At 34.2% G+C, this 23880-nt stretch overlaps 2 pseudogenes; both read right to left on the bottom strand.

Annotated features, from left to right (window-relative positions):
* Positions 1-524: 524 nt before the first annotated feature.
* LOC149247389 (chaperonin 60 subunit beta 2, chloroplastic-like) lies at positions 525-8203 on the bottom strand (annotated as a pseudogene).
* A 9244-nt stretch (positions 8204-17447) lies between these two features.
* LOC149247388 (uncharacterized) lies at positions 17448-18022 on the bottom strand (annotated as a pseudogene).
* Positions 18023-23880: the final 5858 nt, after the last annotated feature.

Genomic DNA, 23880 nt, shown 5'->3' with positions numbered 1-23880 from the left:
CTATTTTATCAAAATGAATTTCTTCAACGATGTGTTTCACCAAACAATTCCTTAATGACATGGAAACCTAGGCCTTGCGTGAAGAAAAAGTCATAAAAAAGTAAACAGTTGCATGTACTCCCAAAACTGACCTCCCTTTAGTCATACGCCAATATTTTTAGAGAAGACAACTATATTGCGATTGATAAAAAATGTGTAAATCCATATTTGATTGTATGACCACTGTTTTTCATTGATTTAAAGCATAAAGCCAACGAGGGATTGAATTACTCTTACAAATGATTGATCTAATCTTTAATGAAGGGAAAATTTTCTCCACTAAGAAGAGAAGGTTGAGGTGTAACCCTCCATGTTGTAATCATTGTTCATTTAATGGATATTGTTCTTATTCAATTCCTTGTTCATGGTTACATGTTATATTTTTCTATTTCATAATTGTTGTGAGGGTTCTTTGGAAGGGCCCTCCTATTAATTTCTACATTTGAAAAAACCTATGTGGTTGGGTAGACCATATTGTTAATAGCCTAGTCATGCCTCTTCATCACATTTGAACCCTCTTCTACATTGCTCTTGACTCCACAACCCAATTGGATAAGTATTTGTCTCAAAAAATTCCAACGCCCATCTTATTCTTAATAAAATATCAAAAACAATATTTTCTAGGGGTTCCCGCCTTGTGCTATAAAAGAATTGGCCTAAAGTAAGTGGAAGAGTTGCCAAGGAGACAATGGAAAACCTTCTTAAGTACACCTAGGGTTCAAATTTGTTAAAATACTTTGTAACATTTGAAGTCTCATCGAAAAGCATATTAAAAGATGCTATTAATTTTACAACATAAATTATCATTACAAATTTCACAGATAAAATTTGTAGTGGAGATCTAATTCAAAGTGACAAAAAGTGGATGTCAACTTGGAATATTAAACCAATATCTCACAATCAAGGGATCATAAATCAAGAGAATCTAAAGAGAACCAATCCTCCCAAAATAACCTGTAAAGTAGTGATATTAACGAATGGATGTATAGTAAAAGGATGTATACATTATCATTCATTGGCCTTGAAAGGTAACTAGGGCCTCTCAAGCTCATAAAGAGTCATACATATTATAAAGGTACAAACATTGTTGAAATATTCATGGAATATTAGTGAAACAAAAAATAATATGGAAAAATCATCAACTCTTCTAAAAGGAGTGCCATCATTGAGAAATATTACTTCAAAAAGCATTGCAATGTTGGTGACTCCTCAAATTATAATCTCCCATCTCACTAGTTTCTCTCAAGCTTCCAACATCCAAATTGAAATAAATGTGAGTAGATTGAAAACTATTGTTTAAGTCATTTGATAGTTGGGAGACCAATCACATCCTCAACACAAACAATACATAGACTCAAATGGTCAATCAAGCAATTCAAGCCACACATTAATTGAACTGTAATTGGATTTGATAATAAAATTAAGAAAATGAAAATGAAATATTGCATTGGCCCTAACTTCCCAACAAACCACCCAACGATAGTTAGAAAATGGCCTCCAAGTTCTAGAAATATATAGAGATTAGATAAAGGAGAAGCATAGAGAAAAGATAATAGGGAGTCAAATATAGAGAATGTGTAGAGAATGAAGCTTTCTATCACATGAGGATGCAAACCAAAACAATTATATTTCTACCAAAAATAGGGTACATTATATAATTTTTCATCTATATTTAAAATCTTTAAGCTATTTTTATTATCCTTCTCTCAATATATACTTGAGAGAAAATCAAACCACTAAATGCCTTGTCTACTTATATGATGTGCCCAAAACTTATACAACTACCATTTCCTCCAAATCCAAATAAGGCATCTCACCAAATCAAAAACTTCTCTACTCACATCCATGTTCCATCTAAACAAGTTGACTATCATCCAAACAATTTTGAAGATAAACAAGAAGAGACCTGGAACAAGTGGGAAGAATAAAGAATACCAATACCTTGTCAGCATGCTACACTAAGGAAAATCAATGCTTTAATAACCCCTACAAGGGCATTCCCCTCCAAATGATTTCATATCAAGGATACACTTTCAAAGTCCAAGTAACTAAATCAATCAAACCAAGCACTCTCTCATTCTTGGCCAATTGACCCTGTCTCCACCATACTTTGAACATAAATAGCAATGTGAGATATATTCCAAAGACTGATACTGTGCTTAACTAGGAAAGCTAATGTGAAACATAATACATCCTTCCGACCACTATTAATTACTAGAAAATTTGATCCTTATGTTATTGGACATTGTGCTTAGCTTGAAACTGTTGCAAACACCAATCCCACATAGCAACAGTTGAAAGCTTCACTCCAAATAAGTCCAAGATATAAGAACATATATCCTATACCCCTCTGATATAACAACAACTCCATGCACAATAGGATTCAATTAACACTCATTTTTCACCTTTATTTCAAATCACAACATGTTTTTGCAAATATGAATCAAATTCCATAATTGATTATGCATAAAGTTTTGCATGCATACCTTTGTTGCATTCAAGGCATATTCCACTCTTAAACTCTTTTCCTTCAACTCTGTCTCTGTTTGTTCTCCCACCTATCAATAATTATGAACACTATCATATACCCTCCATTCTTACTTTAGACAAATATACATTGAAATGCAGTCACCAACATCCATCAACTAGATTCAGATTGCTATAATACCAATAACAGGGAATTGTTACAAATATCTACCATTAATTCAACCATGCCAAACTTTACCTGGATAACAAAAACTCCACCATAAATCCCGGTAATTCTTTCATTCAATTTTTCTTTTTCATAGTCTTGTTCTGCAACCTGCAAAGAAAGTGAGAATGATATCATTGGTGAAAACCTTTAGTAAAATAGGTTGATAGGGAATTTAACTATCAAGTCAAACATATTCTGATATTAAAGCAACCTTAAGTTATTTAAATTTAATGTTTATAATTATTGTTGCATGTTCCTTCAGAGGCACATATATTCAAATTATAAATCATGCATCAAAGTTGTTTCTTTCTACACTCCTGTCTTGACAACTCACAAGCCAGATTTGAGATTAATACCATCATCATGAATGATATTAATGAGGATATCCCTCCCCACAAGGTGGTGGCCACTTTACAATATATGGTGTCTATACAGAGAAAATAAGACAATAATTTCAAGCCTCCATTTGGATAAAGCAACCTATTTTTAAGTTATAGAGATATAACACACCTCAATCAATATTTTAATTTGAGATACTCTTTTATTAACAGCTTCCTGAGTGCTCCCATCACCAACTATTGTTGTTGAATCCTTGGTAAGTACCACCTTGGCAACAATACCTAGAACCTTACTTCCAACTTTATCCAAAGGCAAATCCAACTTCGTCCCTCATAAAAGTGTCTGCACAGAGAAAGAATAAACAAAACAATATCTACATAAGATATTAGAAACCTGTGACTATAGACATGGTGGAGAGATTTTATTCTCAATACCTCTCACTCAGTGAGAATTTATCCTATTAACATGAAAAGTTGAACTTGTAGAGAAAACCCATTACCAAATAAATATTGTTTCCACGACAAATGATATAAGACTGCTTATATACACACCAATCTTTGTACTTAATCTCTTAGTGCATGTAACTCCTTAATGTAGCTAAACTTGAAAAATACCTCCAGTAAATATAGCAATGTCATCCAAATATTGGCTTTTCCACTCTCCAAATCCAGGAGCTTTCAAAGTTCCAACCTTCAATGCACCACGAAGCTTGTTCACAACAAGAGTATACAATGCTTCTTGTTCAATGTCCCCAACAATGATCAAGATAGGATACCCCCCACGGACGGCCTCTTCCAATATTATGATCAAGCTTTTTGTAATTGTGATATTTTTATCAACCAATAATAGCTTCAAATTATAAGAAAATATAAAGATGCAAGTTCATTTCCAATTTCCAATTTCCAAATTCCTGGTCAGTGAGTTTTAAAAATCAAGCGCAAATAAATAGAAATTTAGAGACCCTTTTCCCATGCTTAGTAGTGGTCATATTTCTTTCTAATCATAATTCTAATCCAATATTGTACAAATTCGAGAAATAACATAAGTTTCATAAGGCATAGATTTTGAAATTATGTACAAAACCAACACCAACCCAAATTGAATGAGGAGGATATGCCATGAATATATGACAGATGGAGGTAATTAGGAAACAATTCCACAACTCAGATGACAGTTTGTTTTAAAAATGTTACACATGGTTTCTATCCATTATCGTTTCATTACAAGGAGCACTAACAAATAGCAACACAACAAAAAAAAAGCAAGAAGCTTTCAATTCACATCAATTACCTTGCAATTTTCATACTCCATGGACATATTCTCATTGTTTGTGACAAAGTACAGAAAAATGTATCCATGATCAAATTTCATTCCCACAATGACATATTGATTTTTTTCTACACTTTTCTCCTCTTCAAGTGTCACAACACTTTTCCTTCCAACTTTACTCATAGCCTCTATTATCATGTTTCCTATTTCATAATTATTCAAAACACTTACTATAGCAACATCTGCTAATTCACTATCTTCAACCTAGAGAATAATGTTGGTTACAGGGTCTTAACTTTTAGCATGTACACTCCCTTATAGATAACATTTTTCCTAGATGTTTCACAAGTGACTCCTCAACATTCTACCCTGGAGTCTTCAAGAAACTCTAGCTAACAATTTTGGATCAACTATTCCCCTAATGAAAGTACACCTCAACCATAGACTAAGCCAAGAAGAAACAAGACCAAAAAGAGAAAATCGACACAAATGGTGAGCATTTACCTCCTTTGACAAATTTTTGAGTTCAAAAGCAAGATCCTTTACTATCTTGTCAATGCCCCTAGTAATTTGAATAGGATTTCCTCTAGTTGCAACAACTTGAACAAGATTATGATTCCAATTCGTATACACAAATCTTAAAAATTACAACAAGCTTTACATGTTGGGTTTTTTCCAGACTAGCTCATACTAATTGACAACATGATCACAATATCATCTTCAACAAGGCTATTTTCCCACTCAGATAATATCTTCATCCTACTGAAGCATTGAAAATTCAAAAAAAAAATAGCAGCCACCATAAGGGCTTATAAAAATGAATAAATACTTAAGCCAGTACTAGGGACAAACCTTCAGATATTAAACCTTGCACACATACGACAAATGTGGTAGTTAAATCGCCAGCTGAATCATTTGTATTTGTTGCATCCTGTGTTACCAACGTGGCCAAAATATTTTCAATTGGGTCCTCTAATTCAACCTTTCAGAAGCATGGTACAACATTGAAATGCATTAACTAGACTAGTAATAACAATTTAACTTTACTCATCAACATCTGGCACACAAGTCTTTGTTTTCAACTGTTTAAAGCTTGATTCATTACTCTATTGTGGCTTCTCCATAGACCAAGTAGATCATCAAAAGAGAAATATGGTATCCATGACCTGTGAGAATTTTTCCTCCCAAGTATAAGATAGTAAGACATTTAGGCAAGGAAAACTAATATAGAATATAAAATAAGTACAACCCACATCTACAATTTACTTCCTTATCTATTGTCACACCATCATTGATAATCTTTGGAGAACCATACTTGCTCTCCAAAACAACATTTATGCCCTTTGGTCCAAGGGTGACTCCGACAAGATCAGCAAGCTTGTTGACACCTGCCTGCAAGACAATTTGAAAATATTTTCAATAGATGCACAATAAAATGTTGGAATATATGTCATACCAAACCTACATACAAACCACACATTAAAATCAAATGTATATGGACAAAGAAATATATACCACAGTAAAGTTTTATGTGAAAAGAACCTTCCTTTAGATGGACATTTTTTCTCTGACCTGCAATTTTTGTGTTTTTGGCCCATCAAATACCTGGTTCAATTAAAAACACTAAACTAAGCTTTAAACCATAACATGAATAAACTCATAGTCTCATAGTACTAAAGGATTCGAATTTCAGGGTAGAAACTCTCTTGCTAATCAAAACCAATACAGGACCCCAGTTAAATAAAACATTACTCAATTTGCCAATCATAAGAAGAGCATGTATAATATAATCTAGATTCAAGAGAAATCACAAGAAGAAAACCTGTAATAGGAAAGCCAGTAATACTTCAACACGAGCCTAAATAAAAAAACCAGCGTTGCTTCTATAAGTTATCTCCTAACTTCCATCTTGCAGATGTTGTAACTATTCTAATCTAGAAAAAAATTTGGTAGTGAGGGATGGCATCATCAACATACTAATGGTCCTCTAAACAATTTGATTTTCCTACTTGTTCACATTGCTATACTGCATCTATTACCTATGTAAATATCACTTGTTTGAAGTTGTAAAGAATTTGAACCTCCCTTGACACAAAAATTACAATCCCAAATGAATAAAATTTACCAAGAGAGCATCTCAGATGATTCCATCAATCTTGACTATTATTACCTTATACTCCAGAGACACATTAAGTTTGTATTTAGTAAAAGCAAAAATTTATAAGACATCTCCATACAAGTGCACAACTATACTTGTAGTAAAATTACAAAGACAACAATATTCATTTATCTATGAGAAAAAAACAACAGGAAATAGAATATCAAAAATGTTTACACCAAATATCGAAGGCTACCTTCTCTGGTGGAAGATATATTCCTAAATGACCACGTGAAATGACAATACCATCGGCCTCTCGCAAGATCTCATCAAAGTGTTCTAAACCCTGCAACATAAGTTGTATGTATATTAAGATTCAAATAAGAAACTGCTTCTTGTGCAATGTGCGTATCTAAGATGGATTAAACATGGAAAGAAGAGATTAAAACTTGGATACTTCATTCAGTGATACACCATATACCTCTATAGTGTCTATCTTAGCAAATATTTGTGTCTGATGAAGATTCCCAAGCCCATTAAGATAAGCACGGGTCTATAGAAGACAAAAGGAGGAAATATGTTTTATATCAATGCAATGTTAGCATCAAGCAAACAAATTTCTAGGTGTCCCCTAATATATCTAATACAATATGTTAATCTATGGTTTAACTGTCAATATAAAATCCTTTGAAGATGTAGCACTCACTATTTGAGGTTATTCAATTATAAGGGGCTAGTCACATGTCACAGAAATAAAATAAACAATTTTACATCGTCATTTACTAATGAAGCCAACAAAATAAAAATTGTCACCTCATGAAATCATTATCAATTCAGAATGATTTCAGAGGTACATGTGATAATGCCTTCATATTTGATGTTTAATATAATGCATCTACTTGAAAGTTGTCAAAGAATAAGAAAAAACAGGCACCATAGAAACAGATCAGCCTACAAATTAAAAGGCATAAAATAACATTATGAATTTGGCTCCAGAAAAAGAACTTAAATAGAATTTTTTAAATGTGAGATCCATCATAGTACCTAGAAGCAATAGCACAAAGCTCAGAACATGAGAGAATGTAACTTTATGTAATATTTCTTACTTGTATAATGTCTTTTGCAAGTCGTGTGTATGACAAAGAAAGAAATTCAATGTTGTCGAAAACTCCCCAAGTTGCAATAACCTACAAAGTACAAAAAATAACAATATATAAAAGTATAAACCTTATCAGAAACAAATCACAAGATTAATAATAAACCTTAACACAAAAATAGACTAGTGCCTGCCATTTTGTAAGGCTACATTAAATCCACCAGATCAAAGCTTTCACTATCCAGTAATCAAAGGCATTTTGAAGAGCGAAGATTACCAAAATAAATAGTAAATGCACAAATTAGTTTATTTGTCACTTTAAATTCATCTTAGTTATAGACTAAGTCACATAGTTTGGGTTCAACAACGGTTAAGTTTTATTCGGGTTCAAATCTTCTATGATATGTATATATATATATATATATATATATATATATATATATATATATATATATATATATATATAGATATATATATATATGTATCATTTTAACTCCTTGACGCTATTACAAAATTTCTATAAAAGCACATTCTAATCATTATCCAAAGAAACCGACACAAACATGATTTATTGATTGGAGTCTCTGGCTTTCTTGAATGTCCACCAAAATAATTCCATCATCTCTTAGATTCGAGATGCTTACATTACTTGAATCTCTGTTCCCATTGCTGAGGCCTCAGGGGTCCTCTCGTACAACAGTGTTAATGATTGACCTCATTTTTCTTGATTTTAGGATGGGGTTCTTTCCATAGGTTCAGAAGTGGGAGTGGTCTTTCATTAGCATGTAAGTTAGTTTTGTTCCACCAGAACTGTTGGTTCAACATCTGATTTGATCTCTTCTTACAGAAAATTCTTGGTATGGTCTGATGAAATTTCCTTAAAGTTGTTTCCGACTTGTAAGAACCTTTCATGCAGTAACTTGGAAATTATTTTTCAGTTTCTAGTAGTGAAACCTTTTTGATATAGAGTTATTTACATTCTAAGTGAGGTAGGAATATCTTCCAATATTTGGTGCTTGCATATAAAGGATTGTTTATGCACAGTAGTGGTGAATTAAATCTATATGGCCAATTGGATGCAATTAAAAGCATGGACATTGAAGGTAAAATATTTAAATTAAAAAGGATGCAACCTCAAGCTTGGTGACTACACTGTAGCTTGGAAACCTTGAAGGTGCATATCAATCTCACTTGGAAACCTTGGGGTGAATATCAAAATTGGGTTCATATTGTTCTGTTATAGTATTAATTTAGCTATATTTTCTCTATTTTTGTGAAATAAGAGTGCAAGTATAGAAACCTGTCTTGTTTAAGATGAAGATGATGGATGAATTTCTCTTAGGCTGTGTCTGTTGTGATGCTACAGATTTTTTCCAAAATCCTTAATAGTTATTTAGTGTGATAGTTACAGGTGCTTTTTGTTACTTTGACATTCATGTTTGTGAAATAATAGCTAATATGAAGATATTGTAATTCTCTATTCAGAATAAGGGAAGATGGTCTATGCTATGGGTAGTATGACAACAGTTGCCACTTTTGCCTCCCTAGGTAACATTGGAAAGGAGAGGAAGTTGGGTGCAATATCTGACAAAAATGCCAAGCAATTGTCTTCTCTTGTTGCTTTTTCACCCATCTCCTTTAATTTCTTAAGCATAAGGCACACCAAGAGATTACGTAGTAGAGAGAAAGTAATCAATCCAAGAGCTATGGAAAAGGAGTTGTACTTCAACCAAGATGGGTCACTGACAAAAAAATTGCAGGTCAGAGAAAAAAGTCCATCTAAAGGAAGCTTCTTTATAACTTCAAATAAGTGATATTTAATTAGGTAATATATGCAGTATAGTAGTGTGAATAGGTAGGAAAATCAAATTGTTTGGAGGACCCTTGGTATGTTGTTCCTCACTGCCAACATTTTTTCTAGATCATTTAGTTACAAGGGCATATGCAAGCTGGAAGTTAGGAGACAACTTATAGAAGAAGTGTTGGTTTTTTTATTTAGGCTCTTATTGAAGTATTACCATCTTTCCTATTACATGTTTTCTGCTTGTGATTTATCTTGAATATGGATTATATTAGACAGACTCTTCTTATGATTGACAGATTGAGCAATGTTTTATTTAACTGGGGCCATGTACTGATTTTGATTGGAAAGAGAGTTTCTACCCCAAAATTCCAAGCCTTTAGTACTATGATACTATGAGTTTATTCAGGTTATGGTTGAAATCTTAGTTTAGAATTTTTAATTGAAGCAGGTATTTGAACTAGGTCAAAATAGGGGGCCTTATCCTTACCACAAGAAAAATAGGATAAGTGCTTGATTAATGTTTTTGTACTTAGCAATTTCCTTCCCATGCGGTGAGGGTAAGGTTCTAGGAATCACATTTATGTGGAAATTTATAATAATTGCTACAATACATGGTTATAAATATTATGTACTATAGAAAATAGGAATGGCCATCCTGTGCCCTAGTTTCCAAGTCAGGTAAATTATTGTTTCTGTAAATAATAGCATAGATGATGAAATACGAAGCTAAAACATAGATCATGAAATGTAAATCTAGAAGAGAGATCATCTTTAGTAAGTCACCATATGTCATGGAAGTCTCTGACACTAAGGCAATTTATTTGGCCAAAAGCAGTCAAATGCCAATAATTAAATGTAACCTTCTTCTAGAAAGGCTTGCAGAAGTTTCACTTACAACATTTAGCATTAGCGTAACACCCCTGTATCCACTAAACACATAGAATTTTCAGGTGGTTGTATGGAAAATCACACAGGTGAGTGAGAATGGCAGAATTTCACTTATGGGGACTTATCAACCTGCGTGCAGCCCAGAAGCAAAGAAAATTTGAGTGCACATCCAAAGACGCACAGAATACCAAGAACTGTCCAACAAGTCATTTGCAGCTAGCTATGTTATCAAAAATTGGAACTCGAAAGGGAAATGAGAATGAAATAAGAAATAGGGATAGAGGATTTTGGGGATAATAATTTTTAGCCCGCTCCACTTGATTATTCATGTACTATTGTAGTGTCAAGATGGGAATGGGGACAAGAATAGGGATGGGACAAGAAATGGCTATTCTGGTAGTCAGTGTAGTGTTAGTGAATTTAATTGTAAGAAAAAAGAATGTGATGATTTCAAATTCATCAGGACATCCCAAGGGAAGGTGATAATGTGAGTGTTTATTGGTCATGGAGATATTTGAACCGAGTAAAAAAAAATGTCTCTCACAAAACTTGGACCCGTTACAGATTTGAGATATGAGTCTTCCCATACATGGAGATGGAAAATCTACCCAAGATAAAAAACCTGCAGAGCATAAAACCTGAAAACACACACATACCAACAACAAAATAGAGATGGCTTTGAAAAATCCACATACCTTCTTTTGCAATTCTTTCCTCCATCACTTCCATGTCTTTATAGCTAAATTTAACCCTCTCGATTCCCTCACCATCCCACGATTAGGCATTCCACTTTTCCTCCTTTGTATGTTCATTTCTCAGATTAGGGCCCATTTTCATAATCTTGCCCTAACCCTTCCTATGTTTGGGTGAAATTTCTAGAGCCTTTCACAATTCCACCCCATTTGTAATATCACCTAGAGAATGTTGAGCTATAATCCTAACACACCCATTCTTGGCACAATAAAATTATCGAGAGACTCCCCCCTTGGTATTATTATCCACCTTGTGAGCACAGATGAAGGTCGTCGGTCCAAAATTTGGAGTCTTCAACTTGTTCATGATGGTGGCCAAAGCTTTCTGATCAGATAAATCAGGTTGTTGTGCCTTCACGCTGCGAGATTTAGAGATAATGGTTTTGTGTGCAATAACCATCAAAGAGTTTATTTACATTCTCAATGAAGGCAGTGGAAAGGAAGAAGAGGTGCCCATTAAGATTCTATTTTGTATTTCCTTACCTCTTTTTATCTCAGTGTTTTCCTTTTAGAGGGCATTAAAAGGCTATGTTATGACCATTATGTCTAGTGGAAGGCTTGAATATGGTTATTAAGGCTCCGATAGGTGTGTCTAACTTTCCATGACCACTATCTATAGGAAACTTTCCACCCTTACAAGCATTAATAATTTATTTTCTAGCATAAGTCCATTGTCCATTCGAGCCAACCCACAACCGTCTATCATTTATGCATGCAAATATGTTGTTGAAAAAAGTAGTATAACCCTAAGCCTCTTTTGAACTGGAATAAATGGAAAAACTAGTTAAGCCCAGTCATTATCATGTCCCCTTAAGCTTAGTCCCTGCATCCTCCTTGGCTACGCATACGACTCAACCCCCTCAACTCCTTCAACTAGGATAAAAAGGCTTCAATTTAAAGAGGGAGAATAGGGAGGTTCAATAACCTCGAGCAAGTTGTAGTCCTCACATCCTCCTTGGCTTTGCTTGCAACTCAACCGCTTAGCTCCTTTAACTTGGATGAAAAGACTTCAATGGGAAGAAATGGTGGGATCATGCTACAAACTGTAATATTTCACAAAATATTTCACTGGATCAAACTTTCATCACAAAGAAAAGTGTTATTTCCTCAGAGACCAAAATATAAAAATAAAATATTAATTAACTATTTTCAATTATCACAAATATATGTGAAGCATGTCTTCAAATTCTCCTGTAACAACACCAAAATGGATTTATTTTAAAATTTTATCTCCCACATCACACTATGATTATGATAGCCATGACCATAACTCTTATTTGTTGGACAAGTAGTAACAAAGCATATTATTCAAGACCATTCACCACAATCCCCACAAGGAAGGTCTCTTGTGGAGAGATAGAATTAAATAAACATATGTGTAAATGTGATAATTAAAATATAGTGAATAAGCATGAAATAAAATAAAATAAAAATTGAAAACCAAATACCCATCACTATATTTAATAATAATCACATGCATATCATAACATGAAATATGATTAAATAATGATTTTGTAAAAAAAATATAGAGAATTGTCTTTCAAAATGATATAATCTTATTTTTTCACCCAACCATAGGAATCTAAGATAACTACCACATTCATGATAATGTATGAGGTCAGCAAGGCAATGTATTCAAGTTATATGCTTCTAGCTCACTCAACTTAGCCCATTTCCTCTTGTGTTAGAAAATATATTAATTATAGAACTCTCTAGGAACCTTATCTATCCATAAAACAATCATAACACCCTCCTCCATTGGCCCACACAACACAAGGAATATCTCTTTCTATACTCAGTAATCCCTTATGGATGTGCATCCCTTCTAGTGTTGTTCAATATAGGGAAAATGAGTCTAATGTATTGAATTCCTTCTAGGAATATATTAAAAAATTACTCTTTGATCTCACTGAGCCACAAATTCATGAAGACCTTGTAACTCTCAAAATCCCACAATGATAGCACTAGTGGGGGATTCAAAAAACCATTAGATCAAGACAATCAAGACTTTGCAAGGGGTGTATAAGAATGGTGCAAAGCCCTCCTAGCATCATATTTTTGCTACAAAAATAACCAAGCTCTCCAACTATATAGAAACTACAATAGATCAACAACATTATACTCTGGTTCACTAAAATGTTAGAAATATGACTAAGGTAGTTGGGAGGATGAGGAAGTGAGGAATGATAAGAATACACCAATTTGAGCTAGAAAATAGCATATCAAATGAATCCCAACACCAGTCAGACCAATGCAGATTCCACTTAGGATATTTTTCCAACACTCACTTATCCTATCACCATCTTCTTTGAGCCAGCATACACACTAGTTTGATCACTCCACTATCAAATCAGAAATTTCCCAAGGAACCTTCATATGGTGGCAACATAATCCTTCATAATATGAAATGGAAACACCTATAATCAAATTTTTAAATACCACATATAACCTTGACACATGTTCCTTGATGGCTCTTCTCTAGTATGAAATGATAGTGGCTCATACCTGTAAGGACACTGAATCTTGTAAATGTGAACACTGCAACTCTTAAGAATCTCTCTAATCCAATGACATCTACCTTCAAATGGCAGCTAGGGAAGGATACTCATCTACTCTAATCCCATATTATAAAATGAATTGAACCACACTTACTGATGAAACTCTAGATAGAGTACATGCACATGCCAAACACAATATTTTATTATCAAAATAATTCAGATAGTTACAACAAGATTCACCTCTATTATATTGAGTTTGGGAGGTGATATTTTCCTGAAAATCTAAAAGATAATAATAACCAAAAGGCCTATTTTTTATCCTAAGTCACTAATGTGACTTATTACACATGTAAGCATTATATTCTAACACCTTCCTCAATGATATTTTGAAGGAAGAGGTTTATATGTGTCAACCTCAAGGTTTCCATGTTCCTAGAAAGGAACATATGGTATGTATATTGGTTAAGGCTCTTTATGGTCCTAAATAAGTACCAAGATCTTGGTACATCAAAATTGACCAACATTTGTAGGATAACAGATTGAGAATAAGATTTTCTGATTAAAATATCTACATTAAAAGTGAGGATAGTGCATAGATATATTAGTGATATATGTAGATAACATCATCATCATAGGTAGTGAGGCCAGACCAATTACCAAGATAAAACTGAATCACATTCGACTTTTGACATTACAAATTTATGCCTCCTATAACATTTCTTAGATGTTGAAGTTTGGCATAGTAACAAATGTGTTTTTACTTTACATGCTAAGCATGCAAAAGGTCTACTAGACAAATACAAGATTTTGTATTGTAAAAATACATACATATATGGAGAAGTTGAAACTTTCAGCTAAAGTAGACTCAAAATTAGCAAATGAGTCAATTTATAGGCAACTTGTGGGAAGTTTGACTTATCTTACAATCATTGGGACAAGTTTTAGTTTTGCAATCAACTACATATCCAAGTTTCTCATAGACCTTGAAGTAGAACATTGGATAGCAATAAAAAGTGATTTGAAATATGATAAAAGTACAATATGTTTTGGATTACTATATGGTGAAAGTGATGCATTTCATTTAATTTTATCACCAAGTTTTGCAGTCATGTCTAAAGAAATAAATCCAGGAGCTATGGCATTGGCTTATCTACAATTTAAATTTTTTGTAGTCATGTCTAAAGCAATAAATCCAGGAGCTATGGCATTGGCTTGTCTACAGTTTAAAAGAATCCCTTTATGTTTCCCACAAAAGGATTAGTAATTACGATAAGACCTCATAACTCCAACCTAAACTCTTCATTTAAAATTCTAATGCACATAGAAATTCACAAAGTTAAGAAATTCACTGTGATATTTCTATTGGCATATTCATTTGAAATAGTCTTAGTCAACCCAATAACTCCTTCTTTGGCCACACTGTAATTATCTTGCCCTATATTGTGAGTCAAACCAACCACATAAGCTATATTCATGACTCTTCCCTACAAGATATCAAAAAATACATTGGAGTTAACAAAAACCAACCTACCATCAAAAACTTCTAATTTTAATTGTACTATCTTGCTTAGGGTACAAATAGGGGTGAATACTATTGTAATACCCATTTGGTACCCTCTTGTTTTGTGCATGGACTACACTATCACATATCAAATAAACATTTTCCTAGATGCCAAGTCATGAGGACTTTATGCAAGGCACCATATATTATATGTTTTTACATATGGAGTAAATTGTAGGATATAGTAAAGTTTCTAGTGAGACATAATTAGCTCACTTAGCCTAATTTTGTTTCCCCAAGCCATGAAGCCACTATGTACATATGATGTAAGCTCAAAAGGCGAGCTAATAAAAGAAAGAGAATGGATTCCATTGGAATGGGGTGGCTATGATATGAAAAGTGGTATGGAGAAAAAGGAAGAGATAGGCTAGGACATGTGGCATATACCTAACTCATTTACCACTATTAGTGAAATGTGGCATAACATAAAGGATGAAAAGTAGGATGTTGGACACCTCACTCTCTAGTGTACCTATTGCACCACCAACCAATTCCATTAATAATTTAATATTATACTGCATTTTGAGATTATGCAAGGTTCTTTCTTTTTGGTTCTCTTCATCTTGCTCAGTGAGTAGTGGTTGGTTTTTAAGATGGTTCTATTCTTGGTTTTTGGGATATTTGGCCATACTCCAATGTTTCTCATTATACCTTGGCTAGGCAATGTGCAAGCTTGGGGAGAAAAAGGTTTATGTTGTTGCATAGAGGATATAATGGGAAATATTGGAGTATGGCCAAATATCCCAAAAACCAACAATAGAACCATCTTAAGAACCAACCAAAATATTGAAAACAACACATTCATGATTAACAATGTGAGAAAAATGAAAACATGATTTTAAAAAGGGGGTTTTGCAATATTTCTTCACACAGTTGCATTTTGTGAGAAGCTTGGGCAATGCAGGTTGTTATTGCAGGTTTGTTGCCCAAACACTCCCAAACCTGTAGAGGAGTTGCAAGAGTCTTGCATGTTGAAACATATTTTGCAGGTTTGTGCATTGTTTTAACTCTTGAAGAAGGGATATTGTATATTTTTTGCATACTTTTTTTTTCCTATTTGATGGCATCTTCACATTTGTTCATAGAAGAAATCTCAAACAGTTTGAGTGGGCCTATGGTTAATAACCTGTGCTTCCTCATAAGATGTTACAGGTTCAAGAGGGAGGTAGAGCATGTACACCTCCTTAGACTTTAGTAATCAAATCAAAGAAAATGGTTGCTTCTCCTATGTCAGTAACATTACAATGATCTTCCCAAAGGAAACATCAACAATGTTAGTAACATTACAATGCTCTTCCCAAAGGCGACATCAACAATGTCATACATGGGTGGAGCATGATCTATTTTCAACAACTCCCACATGTATTTATGTGCGCATGCTTCTCAAATCATTAAAGGTACTTTTTGTTAAAATCGTTGTTTCAAAAACTAAACCTATTTCTTTGTTTTCAGTGACTTAAGGTTGAATAGAGTGGTAGGGCCAAATGGATCAAGTTGTTGATAGGGGAGTGTTGTGGGAGCACAATTGGATGCTAGTGTAGGAGTAGGTGCAGGCAAGGGCACAAGCCTTTTAAACAATGTGGCACTACTAGAAAATTGATTTAAAAAGAGGCAATTTTCAGGATAGAAGAATGCATGCTACTTCAAATTAGAATTAACCAATCCTAAGTCTCACTAGGTCCAAAAAAATAGAATCATTCTAGCTAAGATTGGCCATTTAAACTGGGAGTTTAGGGATAAAAAGTGCAAATTGATTTGCTATGGCTACAGAGAGGGTAGGAATTTTTTGTTGAAATTGGATTAGAAACCGTGAATGTCAATAGTTTTAACTAGAGAATTTTCTCCACAACAAAGTTTTGTTTAACAACTCTCGCTTGAACCGAAATGGTCGTGGAACTGATTTATCATACACGTCATTAATTTTAAAGCCCAACAATCTAAACATTCATATACAATCATACATACCTACATTTGGAGAATATGTGGCATCCTGAGATTGAACTTGGGGGTTTCCACTCCACAAATAACACATTGATTATTTAGTGGTATATCCTCCAAATCATCCACCTCAGCCTTAGCCTCAATGTCCATCATATTTTCATCTGAAGAAAGCCTATCCGGGTTGATGCAACATCTTCATGCATCGCCTTTAGTACATGCTCTCTCTTCATATCCTCCTCCTTAGGATCAATGAAGATAATGAAGCTTGCAAGCATAGGAAAATAACTAAACCATAAGGGTTTAAGTAGCAAGGTTTCTTTTATTTAAAAATTTTCATTGAGAATTGCCATCTAAAGTGTCTTCCATTGAAACCCCTAGCAGACAGACTTGAAATAAAATGCAATAGAGAAACCCATGATATATATAAACCCTTAATGAACATCCATGGCCATAATAAACATTTAAATTCACTGCTTGGAGGCCAGATGAATGTTTTTGCACAAAATCCCAACATTGACCTCGTCAGCTTTCTCCATCTACTCACACAAAACAAAATTTTGGGCATGCTTCTTGGCCTCGCATTTTCATCTTCCCCAAGGTGATGGAAATCATTGACATAGATGTACTCAAGGTGAAAACACTTTTTCTCATTGTAAAAAATCATATGGATGTGCCATTTCCATACGTGGTAGCCAAATTTCATCTTCTCCATAGTGGAAACACAAGTTTGATGTCCCCCAACCTCAACTACATTGCAAGAATTAGGCTTCAATTCATCCCCTTTTCCACTTAAACCATGGAAACAATCTTATATTAGAGATTTTTGGTATCCTTGGTGATCTTTGATAACTTGCACTCATTTTCGATGACTTTATCACAAATATTGATCATGAGAGCATCAATGTTGAAATATGGAGGTTAAATCCCCAATCTCTCAATCATGTTTCTTAGTTTGGGTACATCAAGGGTAGATCCCTAATATTTCCATTGCACTACTTAGCATAGATACATTGAGAGGAGATTTAGGGCTCAATTTCCACATATATCCTCCTCTAGATGCAAAAGTCACATAAAAATCCAAGCCACACAGTGCATAGAGGTTTAGTTATGAGCGCAAGACCATTTTACTTTAAAATAATTACAAATATCAAAATAAAATAATTGAATAGGAATAAATGGTTAAGACAAAATGATAATTTTAAGAGAAATTATTATTTCTTCTTAAACAAATGTCTTAAATACTCGCTTGATGTAGTAGTGACATTTGTGTTCCCGCAGGGAAAGATGACACCTACACTAGAGGATGTATGCTAGATCATGGGTATAGATGGTGCCATCATAGATGCTAAGGTGTTTGACCGAGAACAATGGATTTCATGCGAGTTGGAGGTAATATATTGGATCTCTCCACCCACAGTAAATGATAGCTCTTCTCATTTTATAGCTTGTCTTGAAACCCTATGGTGACTAGGTCAAGACTTGAACAAGCCTCTAGTGGAACACCATCTCTATGGAATTTGTGAAGTCTGAGCTTATCTAAGATAGAGTCCAAGTCTATTTTATGATGAAGTCTGAGCCCATTTTGAGGGTGAAGTTCAAGCCTTGTTTCTGATAATATTCGAGCCCATTCAAAGTTGAAATCAAAGTCTATTATGTGGTGAAGACCAAGATTTTTGGGACAATAAAGAAGGCCTAAATTTGGCCCTAGTACAAATATAAGTCAAGAATTTGGTCAAGTTCATTTTGGATAGTTGAAAGACAATTTGTGGATAACTTTTGGAGGGCTGACTTGGTACTTGTTGGACACTTTTCTATCTTACATTAGGAGAGAGAAGAAAGTTATGTGTGTCTTGCATGTTATATATTTTCATGCAACATCCTATTAAATGTTTCAACATGTTTTGACACCCATAAAATGTAGATTTCTTATCATTCTCTTAAGATCAATCTGTGGAATCTCCTTTTGAAGCACTCTCTCCCCCACATAAAGCTCCATCCATTGATCAAGATGACACTTTGAGTGATTTGATTGACAAAATTGGGATCTGAAATCTTGGTTTAGCCCCATCTCAATCAATTGAGCATCCCGGGCCATCTTAGAAAGGTCCTCCAAAATGCCTGACAAAGACACTTGAAAGTGCTCATCCTAATGAGGTTGGAAAGACAAGAACAAGAAGCTCAACCAGACAAAATAGAGGTGAGGTATATGATCCTGATTTACCTGTTGATATGGATGTTTCTTATGTCTGTGAACTAAATTTGTCTACAAATTGTGAATCAACTTCCTTTAAAGAAGTCGCTTCTCATGATGAATGGAAAGAAGCAATGTAGAAATAATATGATTCTGATAAAGAATGGCACCTAGAAGTTGGTAGATCCTCCATTAGGAACCAATCCAATAGCCTGCAAGTGGGTCTTCAAGAACAAATATAAAATAGATGGTTCACTTGACAAGCATAAAGCAAGGCTTGTGGAAAAAGGTTTTGCATAGAAAGAAGGGGTCGATTATGAGGAGACTTTCCCCCCATAGAAAAATGGGCTACCATCTGGACACTCTTTTCCTTGGCAACTCAGAATGGTTGGAAATTCCATCAAATGGATGTAAAAATTGCTTTCTTGAATGACAACACTTCAAATCCTCATTGATTGACAACACTTTAGCAATAAAGTTGGCTAAGAACCCTAAGTTATATGATTCAACGAAGCACATTGATAAAAAATACCTTATGATTTGACATCAAGTTGAGGCCAAAATAATCCACCTTTGGAATTGTTACACAAATGAGAAGATTGCAGAAATCTTCACCAAAGCGCTTAGAAGGGAAAAGTTTGAAAGATTTCATAGCGCCACCTATTTTTTCCATCTGATTTGTGCAATACTTAGGTAAAAAAATTATTGCCATGACATAAACAAATTTCTTAACATGCTTTTTAAACTTTTATGCAACCTTTTCACAACAAAATTTTACCTAGTTCTACACTTAATCCCACTTTTCTTGTAATAAAACTCTTAACTGATTTAAAAAATAAAAATAAATAAATAAAAATTGACCCTTTTTTGAAGGTATAAACTTAGTGCTAACAACTGGCTCTAATGGGGTTACTGTACTGCCCACACGGACCATGTGCATGATCCATTGGGTGGCTCCCAATCAATAACCTCACAACCTATAAATTGTACCACACTGAAGTCCATATTGAAACTACAAACTCAGAATGCACTGCTGAAAACCAAAACCTAAAACTGGAAAGTTAAGATCCACAAATTCTGGTAGCATAACTATAAAATATTTACAATATCTGTGATTTTAATTTACAAAACATAATTAAAAACCTATCCTTCTAGATATTCAAATCTCTATTTGTCAATTAAACATTAGTCAAAGCATTTTCAAATTATTGTATGCATCTTCTGTCAAATTAGCAGTGAAGCAGAACCGCCCAGTGCCTTTAAAATTAGCAGTGAAGCAGGCATTGAATGTTGAAAGGGCCATGGATTATTTGCAGAGTCTTGGGTTTATTCACAGGAATCTAAAGTTTGATAATATGATCATAGCTATATACAAGTCTATCAATATTGTAGATTTTGGGGTTGCTAGAATTGAAGTGCAGACGAAGGGCATGACTCCAAAAACTGGGATGTAGCCATGGATGGTGTCATAAGATAGATGTTTTCCTGCTTTTCTATCTAGTTTTTTTCTTCTTTTCCCCTTTTTATCATGTTGATCTTGTCTAGAGTTTATGTTTATGGTGACTTGCTTTCTTTTTGAGTTATTGTGCTTCTTGTGTAATTTCCTTACTCGGATTCTTGACTCTTTGCAATTTGATTCTTCAATTCAAATGTTTTGATCACTATGATATATATGGTTGCTTTCTAGGATTGAATGAACAAATTGAGGTAATGTGACCATACCACTTGTGATTCTCATAAATTTACTTGTCAAGTTGAGGTTTCAATTTTATGGTGTCACATAAATTAGTTGGTCGCTTTGGGGCCACAAAAAGTATATCCCATAGTAGCAAAATTCAACTACAAAATTTGATTCGATATTAGAAAAATATGTAATGAAAAAAATCAAGGATGTCTCCATTATGGAAATATACATCATTTGTTCCATATTCTAAAAGAATTTCGGCCTTAGGAACTCTCACTAAACTAGAAAAAATAACTCGTTTTGAAAAATTAGCAATGTAGTTTATATTTATACATTTTTTTATTGGTTTTTAAAAATAATTTTGAGGTGTTTAGGTTGCATTGAAAAGTAGGTTGACCATATCATTTACACACTATATGGAAAATTTACTGAATTTCATATTGTTGTCAAATTTATGCATAGTTAAGGCCAATACGGCTGAATCTTGCTACTATGTTATATCCATTCACTTGTCAATTTAATCAAATGGTCAGTTTGATGGTACAAAGTAGTATGCATAATCTTTTCTCACGCGTTTTGAATGGTTATATTGAGACGATAAAGTGGCATATGATCTCTAGATTCTGTGACAATTGTTGATGCCACCAAGCTACTAGTTATATTGTGCCATAAAATTGGAAATATGTTGTTATCATTTGATCTAAGTTGCTCATGTCAAATAGATATTCAGCTCAAGCTTGCAATTATTAATGATGTATATTTCAATCTTCTGTTATCATAGAATGTTCCATGACATAGATTCAATAATTAAAATTACACAGTAGATTGTTTTGTGCAATGTGCATGTTGAAAATTTTAATGCGAAGGTAAGGTGAGATGAATGTAACAAAATAGTATATACAATGTGTATAAAAATGATTGATTTATAACTAATAATTCAAGTGTCTGAAAAATGTTTGTTGTATGTCATAGTAGCTTTAATCCTTTCAGCTAAAGAATCAAATGGAGCAGTATAGACATGGTTGTGCAGTCTTATGCAATATAGCAATTTATATAGAACTACAATTGGATACACAATTAATGCATCTACCATCATGGCGTAAGTTTTCATCCCAAATAAAATTTAATATTGATAACTATGAATGAACTAAAACAAATTCAATCAAGTGTGGATGTGGTTTGTCAAAGTATTTGATAAATAGAATCAATATTTTTCTACTAATTTGGAGACTATGGTGAAGAGTCATAGGTAAATCAGTCCCTCTGATTGTTTCCATAATAAAGGAAAGCAACATCCATGTCATCCATCCAACAACCTGTTCATGATTATATTTGGAATACTGCAACTTATCCTAGCTCAAATTCCAGACTTGGAGCAACTCTCATGGCTTTCTATAGTAATTGTAGTCAAGTTTTTTAGCTATCCATCAATAGGTCTTGGCTTTAGTATTGCTATGTACGGTTTGAATGCCACTATACAATTGTTAGTACCATTTCTTTTATTTTTTTGAAAAATTGTTAATGATCTTATGTTTGCGATAACTATCCTCCTTACATGTAAAACTCTCTATCTTGGAACTTGTGTACTCTTTTTAAAATATATGAGAACATAATTTGGTATCGAATTAACTTGGATACTCTTTTTAAAATATATGAGAACATAATTTGGTATTGAATTTATTAACTGCCCTCCTCACCATATGGTTAGAGAGGTAAATGCATGAGCAGTTCTGAGTTAACTATTTTGTTTCTAAAGAACCATGTTATGAAAATAAAAGCTGTCTCTATTATTTATTTATTTTGGAAGTTGCTTAAAGAAATACGCTTAAAAGTTGAGGGTTGCACCACATGTTAAAAACTGATACTACAAACTATTTTCACTTTCATTAATCAAATATCATATTACATATATACAGGAATATTGTCTCAAGATAGGAAGACTATCTTGGACACACAATCTATTGGTTGAGAGAATATGTCAACCACACATCAAACTAGGGAAACCACTCCTATAGAATAGGAACAAAATCTTTACATATAAAGTCACAACTGAGACAAGTAGGAATTAGTATTCCAATACACCCCCTTAATGAGTACTTGTCTCGATATCAATCTGCAAAGTCTAGTTGTGGTCAAACATAAAAGAATATGTTGATGTCCATATAAAGGGGAAACCATGCATTGGAATAAATGGGTGCCAACCGCTGCAATTGTCAGTCTTGTAGGATGTCCTTCGCACACATGGTTCTTTCAACCATTATAATTGCACACATGTACCTGTACCTATAAATCCCCCTCCAATATCATCATGGGTTTTATCGGATTACTCGTAGCCATGCTAAGGGTTTTATCGAATCACCCTCAACCATGCCACCAAGGGCTCTCAGCCACCAAGGCTAAACACAACCCCCCAGGCTCAACTCAGTCATGAAGGCTATCTAACTGCTCTGGGCCACAAATTTTCCATTAAGGCACTCCAGCAACTCTAGGCTACAAACTTGCCACTAAGCCACTCTGGGCTACAAACCTGAGTTCTATTAACAAAATTATGTATTGGCCACTGATAAGATTAGCAAAGGTAGTCAACAGAGGTCCCGGTAGCCTGCTCCCTTGGATCCAAAACCTCACCAATCACCAAACCCTTTTGAGAATCAACCACGTCACAAAAATCAGCAGTTCCCAGATGCTCGATCCAACAACCGTTCGAAGACCACCATGAACAGGCACAATCGGTCCACAACACAGCAGGTCCACAAGTCTTTCACCACGACAAGATCCACGACCTCGATCAGCAAACTCACAAATCTGCAAACTCATAGTTCTGCCACCGACCACCCTCACCGCTGATCGGCCTCACCAGCACGCAGCACAAGTCGGCTGGTTTTCGATTTCAAAAAAATGCAGATCATCAGCACTATATGCCAACAAACTGCCTCCACAGATCCGCCAAAAAGCCTGCACGCGATTGATTAGCTACAGCCTCACGGTCTCCACCTCCGCTGCTCCAACACTTGGCCTCCCAACA

The sequence above is a fragment of the Pinus tabuliformis genome, chromosome 7 (genome assembly GCF_031772625.1).
Source record: "Pinus tabuliformis cultivar Carrire ecotype Pingquan chromosome 7, CPIR1, whole genome shotgun sequence".
Classification (NCBI taxonomy): domain Eukaryota; kingdom Viridiplantae; phylum Streptophyta; class Pinopsida; order Pinales; family Pinaceae; genus Pinus; species Pinus tabuliformis.
This window is presented reverse-complemented; position numbering and strand designations above follow the sequence as displayed.